This window comes from Vulpes vulpes, chromosome 11 (assembly GCF_048418805.1).
Source record: "Vulpes vulpes isolate BD-2025 chromosome 11, VulVul3, whole genome shotgun sequence".
Classification (NCBI taxonomy): Eukaryota; Metazoa; Chordata; class Mammalia; order Carnivora; family Canidae; genus Vulpes; species Vulpes vulpes.
Window position 1 is genome coordinate 66956037 of NC_132790.1, and position 18785 is coordinate 66974821.

Below are 18785 nucleotides of genomic sequence, written 5' to 3' on the forward strand. Positions count from 1 at the left end.
ATATGGCAAACATATCATAAACAGAGTTAGAAGACAATTGAAAATCTGTCAGAAAAGTATTTGGAAGTTAGTTGAGCAACTTTATATGTCAAGTATAATGCACTGGACATTTCTCACTGAGGAACACAGGTGATAATGCCTACAATAGTGGAATTGACGTTCTAGCGGATTAAGTCCAACAATAAACAATGAACACAATAAATAATTATCTGCTAATTAGAAGATACATAATGCTATAGGAAGAAAAGATAAAAAGTAGAGGAGTTGAGTAAGGAAGTCAGAGTGCTGGGGTAGGGGAACAGGTTGAAATTTTGCATAGGGTGATCAGGAAACTCTTCACTGAGAAAGGGACATTTGGGAAAAATCTGAAGAAAGTAAAGGAAATAGCCATGCGGATAGTGAGAATTATTGATTGGGATTGGTGTTTAATTTATAAAATCATTTGGGGAGAGTTGATACATTATGGATTCTTCTTATCTGAGAACCAAGTTGATCTTTCCATTTATTTGGGTCTTCCAAATTCCCTCAGAAAATATTTACATCTTTATAGATCTTGGATATTTATAGAGTCTTCAACATTTTCAGGTAAGTATATTTCTAAGTGCTATATGATATTTCACTCTTTTTATTTATGGAAAGGGAACTTTTATATTTTAAATTGTTTATTTCAGGTACACAAAAGAAGTATTGATTTTTGCTTATACATCTTATAACCTCCATCTATCTGACTCAACTCTTTTATTAGTTGTGGTTTTTCAATTTGTAAACAAATTGTATGGTTGTCTGTAAACAACCATACAAACTGAAAATGTAAATGGTTCTATTATTTTCTTGTTTCCCTTTTATTTACTTAAGTATTGACTAGAACTTCAAAAATAACATTGATACTGCATGTATTAACTAGCATCTGTATTTTCTTCCTGATATAAATAGGGATGTTTCAAACTATTTCACAACTAAGTATGATGTTTGTTCAAGGTTTTCAATGGATCACTTGTGTCAATTTAATGAAATATGAATCAGAACCAGATATTAAAATGATAAGCTTTTAACAATCATCAATTGCAATAATTATGTCATTTGCTATTTTTATAGGTTTTTTTTGAGAGAGAGGGAGAGATTGGTGGGGGAGGGGCAGAGGGACAGGGAGAAAGAGAATTTTTAATTTTTTTTTTTAATTTTATTTATTTATGATAGGCACACAGTGAGAGAGAGAGAAGCAGAGACATAGGCAGAGGGAGAAGCAGGCTCCATGCACCGGGAGCCCGACGTGGGATTCGATCCCGGGTCTCCAGGATCGCGCCCCGGGCCAAAGGCAGGCGCCAAACCGCTGCGCCACCCAGGGATCCCAGAGAAAGAGAATTTTAAGCAGGTTCCATGCCCAACTTGGGGCTTGATCTCACAATCCTGAGACCATAACCTAGGCCAAAATCAAGAGTTAGATGCTTAACCTACTGAGCCACCCAGACATCCTACCATTTTGCTATTTTAAATGAAATATAACAAATTACATTAATTAATTAATTTTCTAATCTTGAACTATTACTAGATTCTTGGCTTTAAAAATTTTTACTTGATCATGAGTATAATTTATTTTTAGTGTAACTCTGAATTTAATTTGTTAAAGCTTTATTTGCATGTTCACGTTAGAGTCCTGAGATTGGTCTATGATTTTCTTTTTCGGATAACAATAGCAATTCTTTCTCTTGGACCTTTTTTTTTTTTTTTTTTTTTTTTTTTTGGTGTCTGATCTTATTTATTTTGTCACTCTTAGAAAATCTCATTTTTGACTGGACTCAGACTTAGAGGTAGAAGCTCTCAGAGAGGACAGCCTCCGTCTCTTGGCAATCTGTTCCTGGCCTTTTTCTTTGGCCTCCTTCATTCTCTTGGCCAAAAGTTTAGCATATTCTGCAGCCTCTTCCTTATTTTTCTTAGTACGCTGTTTCTTCAAAGCAATACGCCGACGTTTGTGTTGGAGGACACGTGGAGTAACAAGACGCTGAATCTTGGGTGCTTTGGTTCTAGGTTTCTTACCTTCTTTGTTTAGGGGCTTTCTAACAACATACTGGCGGACTTCGTCTTCTTTGGACAGATTAAAAAGCTTTCGGGGATCCCTGGGTGGCGCAGTGGTTTGGCGCCTGCCTTTGGCCCAGGGCGCGATCCTGGAGACCCGGGATCGAATCCCAGGTGGGGCTCCCGGTGCATGGAGCCTGTTTCTCCCTCCGCCTGTGTCTCTGCCTCTCTCTCTCTCTCTCTCTCTCTCTCTCTGTGACTATCATAAATTAAAAAAAAAAAAAAAAAAGCTTTCGGATTCTGCTGGCTCCTTTGGGCCCCAGGGGACGAGGCACAGTAGTATCCGTGAGTCCAGGAATATCCTTCTCCCCTTTTTTCACGATAACCAAATTGAGAACACTGAGATTGGCGTCCACAACGCAACCGCGAACAGATTTGCACCACGTCACCCTCCCATTCCTCGCCCAGAGCAGCGGCAGCAACTCCTGTGGCCATAGGCTTCTCATAAAAGGTGCGCGGTTTGCGCTCATCATCCACTTCAATGAGCTTCTGGCAGCCAGTAGCTGGGAAAGAGAGGTTCAGCTTCACCCCGAAGCGGCCTACCGCCTCGGAGGCGCCACGAAAAGGAGACCCCTCTCCTGGACCTTAAATAAACTGACCCTGAAAGTTGTCTGGGCTTTGTAGATAACTTATTGTCACCTGTTCAGTTTCTCCCATGGTTGCAAATCTACCCCTGATTTGCTAAAAGGTCATCTGTTTCTTCTAGATTTTAAAATATCTTGGTACCAAGATGTATAAGTCATCCTCCTACAATTTTTCTTCTTGTTTTCATTTCCCATTTTAGTGTTTATTACCTTTTTCTTATCACTAATATTGCTTAGTGACTTGTTTTCTTCTTTTCTTTATCAGGCTTGCCCCAAGTTTTACTATTGCATTGCGCTTTTATTAGAACAAGCTTTCAGTTTTATTAAGTCAGATTTTATTATTTTATTTTAACATTATTAATTCCTTCCACTTTCTTTAGTTTTTCTAGTCTCCTTTTTCATTTTCTAAGTTTAGTGCTTATACATCTATTTTCCTCTTTAAAATCAACGCACAAAAAAAAAATAAAAATAAAATAAAAATAAAATCAACGCACAATTTTAACAAAATAAATATAAGCAGGGCACATGGATGGCTCAGTTGGTTAAGTGTCTGATTTCAGCTCAGGTCATGTTCATAGGGTCCTGCATCAAGCCTGGTTTTGGGCTCCCCATTCAGTGGGGAGTCTGCTTATCCCTCTGCCTCTCCCCCCACTTGTGGGCTCTCTCTTTCTTTCTTTGAAATAAATAAATAAAACCTAAATAAATAAATAATGAATAAATGAAGCACAAAGGCAATAAAATCAATTACTACTAAAAAGGTGATACCCCACTCCCTGAAAAAGTAACTGTACTCTCTCCATTTCTTCATATATTCCAGTTCTGTTTCTTAGAAGAAAATACAGATAAATCTTTTACTATTGCATTAAGTCCTTACTATCCTATCACTAAAAAATACTTCTGTTGTTATTTATTTATTTATCAGCTTTAGATATTATCTATAACTTCTTATAATCTATTAACTTCTGTTATGCTTTGCTTTGTTACAGAAATGCCATACAACCCAACATCTCTATTATAATTAGGCTTAAATTATAGCCAGTATTTAAAATATTATGATTGTATAAAATATAGTTTGCTATCAAGCAAAACATAAAAGCATATTGTCTTTTCTTTCTTATGCACTTTTTGTTTTTGCTGGAGTTTATATTTATCATACCTTTTTCTTTTGTTTAGCAGTCTATGTATGTATGGCAATGATTTTCCAAATGCTCCAAGAGAAACCTATCATTTTTCTTCCAAACACCAAAGTACAGCAAATAATCTCTTCACTACATTTCTGTCCTGGCTACTTCCTCACCCCAGCTCCCCAGCCTCTGACTCCATCTGGACTGGTTGGTCTCTAGGCCAGTTGTAGAGTTGCTGCCAAGAGGCTTCCTTTCATTCTTTTCTTACCTAAAATCCCATCTTTCCTGGATCTCATGTTTTTACTTTTCATTTTATTCTCATTTTACTGAAGCACATCCTCCAAGATTTTCCATAAGAACAATGAGTGGGAGATGCTTGTAAGTCTGATTTACCTCAATTTTAGGCTCATGTTTAATTGATGGTTTGGTTAGGTATGAAACTCTAGTTTAAAAATCATTTTTCCTTAGTTCTGAAGGCATTGTTCTACTATCTTATAGCACCTAGTATTCAGGTTAAAAAATCTGGTTATTCTCATTCCCATATCCTTGTGTAGGACCTATTTTTGCATCTTCCTTTCACCTACAGCATTTTGAGATTTTTATAATGGTGGATGTTGGTATGAGTCTGTCTCACTCCATTTGATAGACCCTTCAATCTGTGATGTGTCCTTTGGTTTTTAAAGTTTTCTTGTAATTTTTCTTGATAATTTTCTCCCCCCTATATACCCAGTTTTATTTCTGTAGCTGCTAACAGTGGGATACCACATTCTTGGATTCTCTAATGTTTTCCTATGTTCTTTCCCATATTCTATTTATTTGCTTATTTATTAATTATTTGATTTATCTTAGCTTCTGTGAAGTTTCCTTAACTTTTATCTTTGAATCCCTCTATGGAACTTAAAATTTCTGATAGCACATTCTTAATTGCCTTATATACTGTTTATGCCTTTTCATTACTTATCAATACATTGTTTTTGTTATCTCCCAGGTTATGATAGTTATTTTCAAACCTTCTTCTGCTGCCCTCCCCCTAAATTATTTTGGGATCCCTTTTCCCTGTTTCTTTCTTTCTTTTTTTTTTTCGTGATTTTCTTTTCACTTAGGTATATTTCCCAAAATGTTTAAAGATCATTGACTGTACCATCATATTTAAGATTTAGGCACTGAAATGCTGATAGGAAGCTTGTACATGGGTAAGTTAGTTGAATGGTGAAGGGAGTATACAATGCCATATTTGCTGAAGGACCCTTGAACATTAGTTTTCCAATTCCCTTACCCCAGAGTGGAGTCAGCCACCCTTCTGACTATTGGAATTTTGATGAGCAGTGTCAGGAAATTTATCTCCTATTCTCAACCCTGCTCTGATCCCCCACTCCTTTGTTTCATGCTGTTCCTCAGGTGCTCAAGATTTAGTCCTCAAGGTGTCAAGTCCTCTAGAATATGCATGTCCAGTGCCACGTGGGAAGTTGCAGAGACTTGGCTGGTTGCTAGGCTACATAGTGTGAAAGGACCTAAGTGTCTGGCTACTCTGTGAAGAGACCTTCAAGCTATCTCTCATGTCAGCCCCATGACCCAGTTGCACCTTCCATGCTCCCTGATACCATTTGGAGCCATGCTTGACAGAGGTGCAGGGCTGAATTGTGCACCACTTGTTGATAGCATTGTCTGTAGACATTTGGATAATAATTTAAACTATTCAGTTGAATCAGGTGCTTTTCAACTTTCCAAAATAATCGAAACTCCTCAACTAAAGTTTTGACTTTCTCTCCTTGTCAATCAATAGTGTGTTAATGTCTTTACTGGCATTCTAATCTGGTGTGGGGAAATAGAAAGTATAAATACCTACAGTCAAATGCCATGTAGTTACTTTTTTGTATTTTCTAATAAATGCAATCGAAGATCAAAACTATGCTACAAGTAACACAGGGCACAAAAAGAACCTTTTTGTTTGAAATTTTCTCATTATCATTTCTAAAAACTCTATAATATCAGTTTTGACATCTTATTTATCTGAACAGTTACTAGACTATGCTGTGATTATTTTCAATTTTAAAATGAATTGACTTGTTTTGGCTTTTATTTTCTTGCTAACTTCTAGTTCTATTAAAATACTGTCATAGAGGGCACCTGGGTAGCTCAGTCAGCTAAGTGTCTGCTTTCAGCTCAGGTCATGGTTCCAGGGTCCTGGAATAGAATCTTCCATCGGGGGTCCCTGCTCAGTGAGGAGTCTGCTCCCCCCTCTATCTCTCTCCCTGCTTGTGCTCTCTTTCTATCTCAAATAAATAAATAAAATATTTTAAAAAGATAAAATAAAATACAGTCAGAATATGATCTATAAGATTTCTGCTTTAGGAATCTATTACAATTTTTCTTTGTTCTTCATGTATTGCGAGATTTCCATTGTTTCATTCATTCATGGATATTTGAAATTGCTATGAATTTGCCTTTGCTGGATACATATGTATGTTATATCTAAAGTTAATTGTGTATTATGTTAATTATGCTATTTGTATTTATTATACCTTTATAGCTCACCTTCTTCATCTGTCAAATTTTGAGAGAGGTCATTTGTTAGCTTCCTATTATGCATGTGGTTTTATTAATTTGTCTGTAAAATTATTATTTTTTCTTTTTTTGCTTAATGTGTTAGTAGGAGTTCAAAGGTTTATAACTGATCATTTTTCAATGTATTTACCTATTTACTATTATAAAACCCCCTTTTAATAATTTATGTTAATTGAATTCTATTCAGTCTATTTTAAATATTGCACACTTAGTGTCTTTTGTTAGCATTTTAGAGTTTGTTTCTGTTATTTTGAGTCTTTCTGTATCATTTCATTTTTGGAGCATCTTTTGTGAATAACATACAGCTGGTTGATTTTGTTATCACTATATAAATGAGGAGATGACTGTGCTATAGTCAACTGGTGATAGAGAGATTTTAAGCAAATGAATAGCATTATTAGATTTGCACATAAAAATGGTATCCTTCCTAGAGGTGGAGAAGAAAGTAGAAAGGACACAATTGAAGGCAGATAGAATTTGGACTCAAATTTCCTGCTTACAGTTTTAGAGTTCTAATCCTATTTTAGTGCTTATTTAAAAATGAAATGATATTATATGGACATATACAGCTTCTAGAAGAAAAATGGTGAAAGTGGAATTCAAGAGATTTTGTCTACTAGGTTCTACTAGGTTCTTTTTTCAAAGATGTTTTAAATATTTCAAATATTTTTTTAAAAGATTTTATTTATTTATTCACAAGAGACACACAGAGGCAGAGACACAGGCAGAGAGACAAGCAGACTCCATGCAGGGAGCCCCACGAGGGACTCAATATCACTTCTCCAGGATCACGCCCTGGACTGAAGGCGGCGCTAAACTGCTGAGCCACCTGGGCTGCACTTCAAAGATTATTTTTAAGAAGCATTGACCACAGATTAAATTACAAATTTCATAAAGAATCTGTCTTATTCATTCTTATATCCACAGTACTTTATATATGATAGATGTACAATTTATATTTCCTTTATATAATTCAATTGAATTCAAAAGAAAGTGACCTTATTTTTTTGAGATTATTTTTATGTCATTCGTTCCACATTTCTTGAGACTTTCATGGCAGGTCCTCAAAGCTGAAATGGACTCCCATGTTCAATGCATAAATTAACTTGGTCTTCTTGGAACAGCCTTAAAATAAGCCAGTTCCTCTGAAAACCTAGCTCAGGTAAAGGGTTAGATGAAGATTGGGTTTATGTGTTCATTGGAAAGCCCATTAGTCACACTCCTACCCTCACTTGAGAGCAACTTTACAGTTGTTAAAGCAACCACAGTCACCTCACCCCCAACACTCCCTGTACATATATTGAAACCTCTTGGTCACATTCCCTATGTCCCTTGAACTTGCTCTCTAGTACTCCTAGCTCAGCAGGTATTGTCTTTCATGTGTTCATTGAACACCTATTCATTTAACACATATCATATTGCAGGCCTGTTCTTGGTGCTGAAGACACAGCAATTAATAACGCCTGTTCCTCTGCCTGGGCCACTGGTAAGATCTGGAGCTTAGCTGGAAAAAGATAGGCAGTATAGGATATACGGTACAACATAGATGCCTTAAAAACATTGTGCTGAGTGAAAGAAGACATTCAAAAAAGGCTACATAAGTTATGATTCCATTTATATGAAGTGCCCAGAATTGTCAAATCCACAGAGGCAGAAAGTAGAATAGTGGTTGCTAATTAGGGACTGAGGGAAATCAGGTAACGGTTATGAGGTTTTGTATTAGTCACAGTTCTCCAGTGGAACAGAACCAATTAGTACAGATATACGTATTTATTATAGGAGATTTATCATGAGGAATTGGGGCACATAATTATGGAGGCTGGAAAGTCCCAAGATTTTCAGGTTGAGTTGTTAGCTGGAGCCCCAGGAGAGCTGATGGTATAGTTCCAGTCTGAAGGCTATCAGGATCAAGATCCAGGAAGAGCTGGTGTTCAGTTGGACTTCTTCAACTGATTGGATGGGGCTCACTCACTTGAGAGAGAACAATCTGCTTTACTCAGTCTACCAATTTATCACATACAAAACCACCCTAACAGAAACACCTAGAATAATTTTGACAAAAAATTGTCACAGTTGGAACACCTGGCTGGTTCAGTCAGTAAAGCATATGACTCTTGATCTTAGGGTTGTGAGTTTGAGCTCCACATTGGATGTAGAGATAACTCAAAAAAAATTTGGCCCAGTCAAGTTGACACTTAAAATTTACCATCACAAGTTTCTTTTGGCATGATGAAAATGTTCTAAAATTAGATAGTGGTAATGGTTGCACAACTCTAAATAAACTAAACCCACTGAATATATATTAAATATACTGCATACTGGGGTGCCTGTATGGCTCAGTGGTTGAGTGTCTGCCTTTGGCTCAGGTCGTGATCCTGGAGTCCTAAGATTGAGTCCTGCATCGGGCTCCCTGCAGAAAGCCTCCTTTTCCCTCTGCCTATGTCTTTGCCTCTTTGTGTCTCTCATGAATAAATAAAAATAAAATCTTAAAAAATATATACTATATACTGTACTAAATATATATACTAATATTCTAAAACCACAGAATTGTGCACTCTAAAAGAGTAAATTGAATAATATCTAAATTAAATCTCATTAAAGCAATTTAAAAATAAACAAACATAATACTCAAAACTTAAAAATAAAAACAAATATAATAATAGACAATATCCTAAGAATGGTACGGGTGTTATGGTTATTCATCTAGAAAGTTTACCTAGTACCTTTCTTCCCAAATTGTGGTCCACAGATCAGCAGCTTTGGCATTACCTGGGAACTTGTTAGAAAGGCAGAAGCTCAGCACCCCCATGCTGACTCAGAATCTGCATTTTAATTTTCCAGGGGATTCATATACTCACTGAAAAGAAGCTCTGATTTAGTGGTCTTAAATTTTACTTATCATTTTATTTTGATCAATGAAATAATTTCTTAATTAACATCCCATATTGAAGCTTGACACATGAACAAATGAAAATCAAGCATCTCTGGTTGAGGAGAGGAACCCTCAACCCACCTGATTGTACCCACCTGATGGTGACTCATAAACCCTCAGGATTCCAATACAAATAGATCAGATTTCTCTCTCTCTCTCTCTCTCTCAAGTAAAGTTTATAATAACTTGTAGGCACAGTGACAAGACAATTAGTTCTCTCATGTAAAAGAAAAAGGAGGAGGAGGAGGAAAAAGGAAAGAAGGAAAGAAAGAGAGAAGGAGACAGAGGAAGGGAAGGAAGGAGAGAGAAGAGGAGAGAGAGGGAGGGAGGGAAGAAGGAAGGAAGGAATGAAGGAAGGAAGAAAGGAAGGAAGGAAGGAAGGAAGGAAGGAAGGAAGGAAGGAAGGAAGGAAGGAAAGAAGGAAGGAAGGAAAGTTCCAACACAGACATACTCCTCTGCTCCCCAGAGCCCAATGCCTGCCCCAGATTTGCTGTTTTTTCCCATTGTGACTCAGGCTATCTATGCTACACTTCATCTGACAGTGTGGAGTTGGCCTGTCCTGGTGCACAATGCAAGAAAGAGACATTTCCCGGCACCTGTGTGTCTGTGGGTGCCTCCAGCCAAACCCCACAGTTGAACCATTGGAAATGTGGCTGACCTTCCCTTAGGAGCCGACACCCTTCACTCATAGTATTCATTGGGCAATCAGACGACATCCTAGTGACATTCTTCACAGCTGCTGGCAATAGCCTTTAATTCATCTGGTATTTAACCAGGGTGAAGCATCCTCTGGCTATAACATGTTTGTTGGTGTGAGCTGAGTCTGGCTCATCTTCTGCTCTCTCTAGTTCAGGGTTTCACACTAACTTGTAGTCTGCAGGCAATGCAGCAACTATACAGAATGCTCTCCTTCCATATTCTGTTTATGCCATTACATTTTTATTCTCCTTTTGTCACCATTTAGTCAATAGAGAATCACAGAGCTGGAACACAACATTTCACAGATAAGTAAAATAAGACCTAGAAGATCATGCAACTTGGAAATAGAGTCAAGATGTCCTCAGAACCCAGTCTTTCTGGTTCCAGATGCATTTCTCTGGACAAACATTGTTCCAGTATTAGAGCTTATAATAGGTCAAAAGGTCAGCTTATAATAGGTCAAAATGTTAGCCAGCTGGTAGCTAGGCTCAGGAATCACAGAAAATTCTCTAGCATATTTTAAAAACATGGATTTTTAAAAATACTCCAAAAGATATTTTTATCCCTTCCCCAAATCTCCTTAATGTAAGATTTCATGAAAGAAAAGGATGATAAATATCTTCACATGCATATTTTGGAATCAAAGCAGGACCATTCAGGAGAAAATATGGGTGTCTGCATAAGAACTAGACTAGTTTTCCAATGTCCGCATGTTTCTGGATTGAGCCTTTTGAGTCACTTACTCTTTGTAACTGGGAGAAAAGATACTTATTTATGATCAGGGAGAAATATGTACTTTTGATGAAGTAGGAAACCTGTGACTTGGCCAATCATGCTTTGAGTCTCAGATTCTACAGTTAGATTTTCTACCCTTCCATCATTAAAGCTTTTGACTTTGGATATTTTATGATAGCAGTAAAAAGGTCCTCTGCCTGAAAAGAGGACAAAACATCATAAACGCTCAGAAGGACTTCTTTAGCCACAAATGAATAAATGATTATTTTGGTCTAATCCTCTATTCCAAAAGACTTAGTGAAGGGTACAACAATCCTGGTGTACACTCTTAGGAAAACCTGCACTATCTCATAATTACTTGATTAGTATCTCTTTCCTTACTCAACTGTATACTCCATGAAGATGAAGATTTAGTCTTTTTAAAAATTTTTATTTAAATTCAATTAATTAACATATAATGTATTATTAGTTTCAGAGATAAAGACCAGTGATTCATCAGTCTTATATAATACCCAGTGCTTCTTAATGTTCATCACGCAGTATCCCCATCCCCCACCCAACTCCCCTCCAGCGACCCTCAGTTTGTCTCCTCTGATCAAGAGTCTCTTGCAGGGCAGCCTGGGTGGCTCAGCGGTTAGGCGCCACCTTCAGTCCAGGGCGTGATCCTGGAGACATGGTATTGAGTCCCGCGTGGGCTCCCTGCATGCAGCCTGCTTTTCCCTCTGCCTGTGTCTCTGCCTCTCTCTTTCTCTTTCTCTCTCTCTCTCTCTGTCTCAAACGAATAAATAAATAAAATCTTTTAAAAAAAATGTCTCTTGTGGTTTCTCTCCCTCTCTGATTTCATCTTGTTTTATTTTTTCCTCTCTTCCTCTGTGATCCTCTGTTTTGTTCCTTAAATTCCACATATGAAAAAAAAATTCCACATATGAGTGAGAGCATATGATAATTGTCATTCTCTGATTGACTTATTTTGCTTAGCATAATATATGCTAGTTTCATCCATGTCGTTGCAAATGGCAAGATTTCATTTTTTGGATGGCTGTGTAGTATTCCATTGTACACATGTACATCATCACATCTTCTTTATCCATTCATCTGTCAATGGACATCTGGCCTCTTTCCACATTTTGGATGTAGTGGACATGGGTGCTATAAACACTGGGGTGCAGGTGCCCCTTCAGATCACTACATTTGTATCTTTAGAGTAAATACCTAGTAGTGCAATTGCTGGGTTGTAGGGTAGTTCTATTTTCAACTTTTTGAGGAACCTCCATATTGTCTTCCACAGTGGGTGTTCCAATTTGCATTCCCAACAGTGTAAGAGGGTACCCCTATCTCCACATCCTTGCCTACATCTGTCATTTCCTGAGTTGTTTTTTGTCATTCTGACTGGTGTGAGGTGGTGTCTCATCATGGTTTTAATTTGTATTTCTCCAATGCCGAGTGATATTGAACATTTTTTCATGTGTCCAATGGCCAATTGTATGTGATAAAGGCTTATTCTTAAAGCCATATTTCTCAATTTCTGGGCACAAGATACCCAATAAATAGTTGAATGAATGATTTTTAGCATATTTTCTGATATTGGGAAGATATTGGTTAAAATTATTGTTATTCTTATTTTCAAGTAGCCAAAACACACTAACTGAAACAAAACCCGAAATGGGGGATCAGCGGTTTGGCGCCTGCCTTCAGCCCAGGGTGTGATCCTGGAGTTTCGGGATCAAGTCCCATGTCGGGCTCCCTTCATGGAGCCTGCTTCTCCTTCTGCCTGTGTCTCTGCCTCTCTGTGTCTCTCATGAATAAATAAATAAAATCTTAAAAAAAAAAAAAAAAACCTGAAATAGCTTCCCAGGCCTCAGAAAAAAGCTGAAACCAGGGGACCTTTTACTCTCCACCTCTTTCCTACCTTGGTTTCTTCCAGATCCTTCTTGTTCCTTGCTTATTTTTCTTTCCCTCTACAAACTAGCTTTCTCTGTATCTGAGTCCACAGGCAAGTGATATGTGTCTTTATTCCAGCTACCAGGAAAACACAGAGATTTCATTTGCAATGTCAAATTTCTGAAGAAGGATTTTATAGGGCAACTAACCACTTGTGGCAAGACAATGGGATCCATTGTGCGTGTGTGTGGCTGCTTGGCCACAGTGTAGGGTGAGTCTGCCACAGGGCGGTTCCTGAAAAGAGATCCACTTTAGGTGCTTTCTACTGATTTACATTTCCACCTGTGTGAATTGATTCATTTTGTTCATTTTTTCCATTTTGAGGTCTTTTCTTTTTCCTACCAGTATTTCATATATTAAACATATTGATCTTTCTATTTTGTTTTCTGACAATGTTTTTCCAGAAACATGTGGTAAATTGTTATACCACAATTTAGTATAGAAAACAGAAATCATGCTAGATATTTTAAACAGAAAGGGATTTAACACAGAAAATTAGGGGTGCCTGAGTGGCTCAGTCAGTTAGGCATCTGCCTTCACCTCAGGTCATTATCCCAGGTTCCTGGGATCAAGCCTTCCATCAGGCTTCCCACTCTGTGGGGAGCCTGCTTCTCCCTGCTTTTCCCCCTGTTTGTGCTCAGGCACTCTCTCTTTCTGTCAAATAAACAAAATCTTAAAACAAACAAACAAACAAACAAAAAACTCACAGAGAATTAGAGGCTTACAAAAGCCCTGGAAGTTCTATAGGGACAGCTTCTAGGCTGAATCTTTGGAAATGATTCCTGCAATGTCACAGAACTGGTCCTTAAAGGTTTTGGCCACATTTACCACCACCAGAAGAACACCCCACTGTAGCTAACACCTAGGGGTCGGGAAGCCACCACCATTACAACACAAATGTCTCCTGACAACCACAAAGTGAGGATTAGACACTGGAATGCTGTTCCAGAAGGCCCCACATCTCTACAACCAACCCTGAAAACAAAAATAAATAGCCATATGCAGGCCCTGCCTCCACATCCTCACAGAAATGCATTTATGATGAGTGAATCGAATATGAATCTACCATCCCAGCTGCAAAGAAGCCTAGGAAATACCATTTTTTAAAAGTTAAGATTTATTTATTTATTTATTTTAGAGAGAGAGCATGAGCATGAACTGGGGGAGGGGCAAAGGGAGAGGGAGATAGAGAGGGAGAGAAGCAGACTCCTCACTGAGCCTGATGTGGGGCTCCATCTCATGACCCTGATACCATGACCTAAGTTGAAATCAAGAGTTGGAGGCTTAACCAGCTAAGCCACCCAGGCATTCCTGGGAAATGTCATTCTTACCTTCCAACCTCTGAAGTGCAGGAAGGCACATGAAAAGGAGGTGGACAAGATCCAAAATGCCACTTGACTATGGCTACTGCATATGTATAAACACATAATAACTTCTGAGAGGTTTAAATTTTATATGAATAAATTGGTCAGTCTTTTTCTTTGTAATGTATTCTATTGTTTTAAGACTTATAAAATCATCCCACTCCAGAGATGTTTAGTAAGTATTAAATTCTGGTTTCTCCTTATCTTGTTGATACTGTCATTTGAAAATAAAAGGAATGTGGAAGCACAAAAATGAAAATAATTGCTGGGGGAATAGAAAGAATTTTCACTCAAAATTGCGCTCAACTCTATTGTTTTTACAATTTTAAAGAAGGTGATCAGAAAGTAATAATATACAGACTGGTTGACATTTTACTTTGAGTGGCATTCTTGGCCATTAGGACCCGCTATGGGCAAATCATGTCATATAATAGGCATCAATTAACTCTGATGTGCAATTTTTAAATACATAGGTGAGAAGTTATTTTCAACTTTGTGCTGTTCACAAAAGCACAACTTTGGTCTGTTCTTTAAAAGACAGTTAATGATGCAGAATGCCACAGGATCAGGAAAAGCAAGGCACATCGGGTATCCTAATCATTAAATGATTCCCAATTTCCTTTGCAGCTTAGTTCAGAAATGATTCTTCCTTTCTCACAAGATTTTATTATGAGGCTTTCCAAAATCTTTAATTCTTAAAAAAAAAATAAGTCAGACTCCATTAAACCTCTCAAAAATGTTTATTTTGTTTGGTGGTTAGAAGAAAACTCCTGTTCCGTAGAGATTTGTTTTCATCACACCATATCGGCCATGCTCTGCCTCCTGAGGCAAGCCAGGGGAAACCTATGGAAAACAGTTTTCCAGTGCAGCATCTGTCTCTTCACACAAGTCCTGGGGCTGTAGCTGGCACTGTGGTCCTTGGAGTCCCCTGCACTACAATTGGATGACTTAGTCAATTGAAAGCTCACTCCAGCTGTTTAAAACCTTGAGGAGACCAAACTTCTATATACCTTTTATTTTTTTTTAAGATTTTATTTATTTATTTATTTATTTATTTATTTATTTATTTATTTTTTCATGAGAGACACAGAGAGAGAGAGAGACAGAGACACAGGCAGAGGGAGAAGCGGGTTCCATGCAGGGACCACGAAATAGGACTCGATTCCCAGTCTCCAGGATCATATGCCCTGGACCAAAGGTGGCACTAAACCACTGAGCCACCTGGGCTGCCCTCCTATATCCCTTTTAGTGAGATTTTTTTTGAGTCACTCTCTCCACTTTTCTTGTGGACAATTATGTAAACTTATCCTTTTTGTGTGGTCAACTGAAGAAAGAAAGTATATTCTAAATCCGTGTTTTTCCCAATCTTCACCATACATCAAAATAGCCTCCAGAGATTTGTTTTTAAAAAATAATATAGATATACCCTGAGATTCATATTCAAAAGCCTGGGATGGTGCCTAGGTATCAGTATTTTTAATCCCTCCAGGTGATTCTATTCTGTAGCCAGGGTTGAGAACCACTGCAAAAGAATGATGGGCCAGCTCCTGTGAGTACTTTGTTTTATTTGCCAGAGATTTTCCTAGTTTTAATACTATAAGTCTCATGTCCCAGGTGTCTCTCAGTCCTAAGGTAAACCAAGACAGCTTGTCACTTTAGACCTGGAAATCTCTCCTCTCAACCTCCCAACAAAGCCTGAGTTACCTAAATGCACAGGCTCTATATTTATGCAGTGGACACAATACTGCGTTTACAGATCCAAAGCCAAGTTTGCATGGAGCCTTTCTTCTGCCATTGCTTAGCTGTGACTTTAGGAGTCACTTAACTCTTTAGAGATAAAAGTTTCCTCCTTGCTGCCCTACTGTGAGAATCAAACAGAAGGGGAAACTGAGATTCAGGGAAGATAAATGACAAGGCTGGAGTCATTGAATTAAGATGTGCCCTGATTCTCAGGCCTCTTTGTCTTCCATGGCTGCTGTCCTGGAGGAACTCAAGGAGTTATTCTGCTAGGAAGGAATCAGCACCCCAGGCTAAGAAGCAGTGAGCCACTCACCTCCCACACACTCTCTCCAGTATGTGCCCTTTATGGATATTTCTCTTTGATGTTTATTTTGAACTAAGGTCATATTTGTAAAATGTATTTGGTGGAGATAGATTAATTTGTCCCAAGTTCTAGGTTCTCGTGGTGGCTTTAGATTGTGCCTGTGTAGGCTCTTGAAGGGGAAGCTCTAGTTCCCTCCCCTCTCCCTGCCCCAATTCTGTTGTGTATAGGAATCTGCATATGCAAGTCTTCAGGCCACTCATTGAGAAATGCTGTAGTAGAGTTTCATTGATATTTTCCATGTTTTATGCTTCTGAAACAAAGATGATAGGCATTATCATCACATTATCATCAATATGTACATCTTCTATGGTGTTATTTCCTTTTCCCCAAACTTCCCCTAAATTAATGGCATATCATACACTGAATGGAGTTATTAATATCCAGCAAATCAAAATATTCCTTTTCATCCAAACAGCAGCCCTGTGAAGTAACTTTTGGAGGATGAAGGGCTACCTTAAGCCAACATATGGCCCTCCCAGGACAGAAGCCCACATCGGCTTCCTAAAGGCAACAAAGAGTGCTCATACTCCTTTTTTAAACTGGCAGCTTAATGTGCGTGGATCCCATATTCCTGGAAAACATGGGACTGCAAGTCAAATGATATTTTTGGAAGTCATTAGTTAGTTCAACTGTTGAACTTTTCCATCTCAAAATTTAGCTAATTGCCCCTCAAAGTTATAATGAGCTTAAAACTTACTGTGTTCAACATTTGTAGCAATTATCAACTTTCTACCCTTTGCCAACTCAGCAACGAAAAGCTGATGCCAACACTTATGTGAAACAGGAGAATTGGGGCCCAGTAAGTCTAAGAGGCATTCCCACAGAGTACAGTGGTTGCTTATTTTACGTTTAGAGTTGTTTGCCTTCCATTCTTTTGACCATCCACTCTCACAAAATATAACCTTTGAATAAACTTTAAAAAATAAATATATAAGGGCAACTGGCACCTTGTGTAAGTGATGTTCTCATCACAGTTGAACTGAGCAAGTTGGTAGAACCAACTTGCCTATCTGGAGTTGAAGGAAGAGAAATGAACAGATTTTTAAAATAATTATTCATAAGATGTCAACTCTCATAACATTGTTTCTTGATTATCTGCCGACCTGAGGGGCTCTTGCTTTGCTTTCAGAATAATGTGTGACATACTGACATCCGGCTGGTCAATGGTAATGAGATATTTAGTGGGTGAGAGAAAAGGGCCTGATAAGTAAGTCCAATTTGACTTCCCTTTGTCTGAGATCTCCTGGGATAACTCACACATTTCAAGGAGTGCATGAGGAAATGAACTGGAAGTGGAGAGTCTAAGATCCTAAATATTTATATTCTAGATGATAGGGACAAAAGATAATTAATGCTTCAAGAAAAATGTAGGTTCCCTTGAAGGAATATTTAAGCATCAAGGAGGAAGTGAGGAGTAAGAGAAAATGGCAACTGGGCAAATTTCAAACTCCTCCCCCCTTGCCAGTGTTTGAGCTGTGTGACTGTGGACAAGTCACTTAAACTCTCTGGGTCTGTTTTCCCATCTTAAGAATGACATAAAATGCCTTAGAGGACAGTGGTGATGATGAAATGGAATAATCTACATAAAGTATAATGTGCATAAAAACATATTCAAAGTGATACTAAGTAGTGAGATACAAATACTAGATATTATTTGTATTAGACATTATTTTTTCATTTTGAATTCCTGGATTCCCTAATATGTTTTGTGGCATGTGTGTGGTTTTAAAGACATATAGAACATAGTGTGATTATAAATTCTGACTTAGAGAGAGTCTGTGATTCTCAAAAGGCAATTATTTTATGTTTGATCTGAAATGGTCTTCTTGGCTAGTTTCAGAAGGGGTCAAGTCTTTTGCCACGTGGTAGCTAAGTGGTCCTGAGAAAGGCAACCTATGTGAGACAGGGTGTTTATTTTATCTGTAAAATGGGGTAATTCTCTCTTTCCACTTCAGAGGGTTGCAGAAAGGATCAAGAGAAGATAAATACAAAGATGTGAAGCACTGTAGCAATGATAAAGATTATTATTCTGAAGAATCCTATGAAATCCTGACAGATGTTTATACCTGTGAGCTTAGGGAATCAGGTTTTCATTGAATACACAAGCTCTAGAACCCCTGAGAGAGCTCCTGTAAACACTAGGGTAGAACCAAGGCTTCTGTCTAGGGGTTCAGCTTTCATCTGTGTTTGATGAGAAAATTACTCTGTCCTGGTCAGTATGCTGGGCTGAGCCTCAAGTGGAGCCATTGTTTCTCTTTCCCTATGCCATAACACCACCAACACAGGTCATAGTATAAACCCCACCTAGAGAAGAACATCAGTTAGACTTAGGAATTTTCATAACATCATGTTGTCCTTACCTCGTATCACAGGGATCCAGTTTGCAGAAAAGTTCAGAACCTATAAATTCAAGGGCCACCAGAGAAGATAACATCAAACCCACTACTCCCTTTGTCTCACCATTCAAAAGCCAGTTAAGAAAATAGATTCTTCTTAAAAAAATAAAAAAGAAAAAGAAAAAAGAAAAAAAAGAAAATGGATTCTTGGGGCACCACCTGGCTGGCTCAGGCAGTAGAGTATGCAACCCTTGATGTCAGGGTCATGAGTTTGAGTCCCACATTGGGGATAGAGTTTACTTTTAATTAAATTAAATTAATTGGTTAA

The 18785-nt window shown here is 38.0% G+C and overlaps 1 pseudogene; it reads right to left on the reverse strand.

The window, feature by feature from the left end:
• Positions 1-1724: 1724 nt before the first annotated feature.
• Positions 1725-9155, reverse strand: LOC140594378 (small ribosomal subunit protein eS6-like; annotated as a pseudogene).
• Positions 9156-18785: the final 9630 nt, after the last annotated feature.